The sequence below is a fragment of the Musca autumnalis genome, unplaced genomic scaffold, assembly GCF_047663935.1.
Source record: "Musca autumnalis isolate F117 unplaced genomic scaffold, ASM4766393v1 scaffold_4, whole genome shotgun sequence".
NCBI classification, from domain to species: Eukaryota; Metazoa; Arthropoda; class Insecta; order Diptera; family Muscidae; genus Musca; species Musca autumnalis.
The window spans coordinates 115,377,153-115,380,700 of NW_027411977.1; positions in this window are offsets into that span (position 1 = coordinate 115,377,153).

The window sequence follows — 3,548 nt, forward strand, 5'->3', positions numbered from 1 at the left end:
AACATTTTCAACAAACCAAAAAATACACCATTAGAAATTACCGTAAATATTTGCCGTGCCCTACAAGGCAGTGCAGTGTCATTTTTGGTCGGGACACAACCCCTTTTCAATTAAAAACGTCTTAACATGAATAGCACAAAGTAAATGAATAAGTCGAACATTTTCTTTATGTTGTTGGGGAACTTACAACAATAATAATTTTACTACAAAGGGTTTCGTTATATTATATTCGAACAGCAAGAATGATAACACTACATAAAATAATTCTGCCATGTAGTAGCATATCTGAAAAATTCTAATTGGAATTTCCACATGTATTTAATTCCCAACACAGTTTGGAACACCCCACCAATTAAGTTGCGTATAAAATAATATTGTATGCCAGTTGTGTTTGTTCCTGTTTCATGAAAAGCAGAACACAAGGGATATTAAAAACACATCATGGAAAGTGAAATATATCAGTGTAACAGATTTTTGACATTGTTAAAAGCCCATTTCATACATGTGTAACTTATGGCATTTGTGTATAACATACATATTTGTATAAAAGCCATGCTTTGATTGTCATAACCATTACGTTGAGGTACTTAGATATGAACATGAGGGTTATGACTTGTTTACAACCTTATATCCCTGTATCATAGCATGATGAGTTTCTACATAAGATTACATAAAATCATAATTATAAGGTGATTCGGTGAAAAAACCTCACGCAGAAAATAATTTTAGATTTGGATCTATCAGAATTATGGGGAACTTTTTTGAAGTCACTGTAAGCAGATATATAATTGAAAATAAACTTTAGAGCCACATGAGATAACCAAACTGACATAACATTTGTTTCTCACTAATTTTCTTCAATTCTAATAATTATAAAAATGTCGTAAATGATTTATTCAAAGATATAATTTTTATCAAATAAAGAAAAAAATCTAAATATTTTCAAAGTAGTTTGTGCAAGACCTTTGTCAATATTTGAATGGAATAAACGTTATTTTAGTTATTAGTAGGCTTAAGCAAGGCCAATTTAAAAAGGTGATCCAAAAGTCGAATTCAGGCCGTAGTCTTCATTTGCTGTAAAAATTTTTGGTGCGAAATATCCACAAACGGTAGAAGAAAACGGTAAAATATTCTTCACGAAGCTTAAATAAAAATGTTATTCACAGCTATTCTTTATAGAAGCGAAATATTTGTTGTTTATTTTTGATTAAAAATATGTTTTGACAGCAAATGAGGACATCAGTTGGAGATTAATAGGCAAAAGTTCATTTATCCTTGCTACAGGAAATCATTTTTGAGAAAAAATGTCGAAAGTCATAACCCTAATGTACATAGGCAGACATCATATGGCATCAGGAATAATAAAACACCAGTGTCACGTAAGTTTATGAGTTTTTAATTTATTACAATTCTTCTTTCCAATAATATGTGCTTATAAAATAAAAACCAAAATAATTTTACAACAATATTAGAAAAAGGCTTTGGGTGTTAATTAAACCTTTGTGGTGTTGCTGGTGTAGGTGTCATATTAAAGGGGAGAGTATTTGCTTTATATATTAATTATAACTTGTTGCATCCAAGGATGACAAAATGTATCCCAGAAAAATTAAATTCTAAACAAGTAAGAGATGGCTATAGTCGGATGGGGCCGACCATGTGACACTCTACACCTCTGTGCACCATAGATGGTCTGTTGGAAAGTATAACGTATATGACAGACATTTCTGATGTATATTATATACGTCGTAAACCTAGCAAAAAAACAAAGTTTTTGACAGAATAAAAAATAATTTTAAAAAGTTAAGTTTCAGTGTTTTATTTAGAAATGCACTTAAAACTAGAAAATAATTTGTCGCTTAGCCTCAATAAATATATTCTTTCTCATGATCGAATCTCTCAAATAAAACGCTTGCCGTTTAATTTTGCCACCATTTATAATTTAAATGCAAGCGTTTTATTTGAGAGATTCCATCATGAGAAAGAATATACTTATTGATTTTTTATAGTTTTAAGTGCATTTCTAAATAAAACACTGAAACTTAATTTTTTTAAATTATTTTTTATTTTTAACTTTTTAGTAAATACCTATTTTTGACCACTGTGAACAAAATTATAGTCACTTTAGGCCGAAAATTTAGATAAAATCTTTAAAATGCCTGAAATCGTGTAGTACCGTTATATAAGGGCTATACCAAAACGTGGACTTATGTCCATATCAAATCAAAATCAAAATGCCAAGTTACAGCCAATTCTGGCTAAAAATGAAGATAAAATCCTTAAAACACTTGAAATCGGTTGATACCACTATATGGGAGCTATACCAAAACCTGGACCTATGTCAACAATTTTTGGTGGAGAAGTTTCTGTACCATTGGGGACTCCAAGTGCCAAGTTACAGCCAATTCGGACCCAAAACCTGGACCTATGTTCACAATTTTTGGTGGGGAAATGTATGTATCATTGGATATCCCAAATGCCAAATGACAGCTAATTCGGGCAAAAACGAAGAATAAATCCTCAAAATACCTGAAATCGGGTGGTACCGCTATATGGGGGCTGTAGGAAAAAATGGGCCCATATTCATGTATTGTCATCCAAATCTGAAAAGTGTGCAAAGTTTCAGTTCGATTGGTCAACTGCAACTGCGTTAAAAATGAGTTACTAGATTTGAACTAAATCGGGTGGTACCGCTATATCGGGGCTATAGGGAAAAATGGACCCATATTGGATTTGGTTTCATATTCATGTATTGTCATCCAAATCTGAAAAGTGTGCAACGTTTCAGTTCGATTGGTCAACTGCAACTGTGTGGAAAATGAGTTACCAGATTTGAAATGCAATTTAAATAAAACACCGTAAAAACACTGTAAAAATGGTAAAAATGGTAAAAATGGACCCATATTGGATTTGGTTTCATATTCATGTGTTGTCATCCAAATCTGAAAAGTGTGCAACGTTTCAGTTCGATTGGTCAACTGCAACTTTGTGGAAATTGAGTTACCGATTTGAAATGCAAATGTAAATTGGATCAATCTTTGTTTTAATTTCATATTCATGTATTGTCATCCGAATCTGAAAAGTGTGCAAAGTTTTAGTCCGATTGGTCAACTGCAGCTGTGTCAAAATTGAGTTACCAGATTTGAAATGCAATTTAAATAAAACACCGTAAAAACACTGTAAAAATGGACCAATATTGGTTTTGATTTCATATTCATGTATTGTCATCCAAATCTGAAAAGTGTGCAAAGTTTTAGTTCCATTGATCAACTGCAACTGTGTCAAAAATCAGTTACCAACTGTGTCAAAATTGAGTTACCAGATTCGAAATGCAATTTAAATAAAACACCGTTAAAACACTATAAAAACGGACCGATATTGGTTTTGATTCCATATTCATGTATTGTCATCTAAATCTGAAAAGTATGCAAAGTTTCAGTTCGATTGGTCAACTGCAACTGTGTTAAAACTGAGTTACCAGATTTGAACTAAACGGACACCAAAGCAAGTTAAATAAAACACTGTAATAAACAAACGAATTTTCATTGATA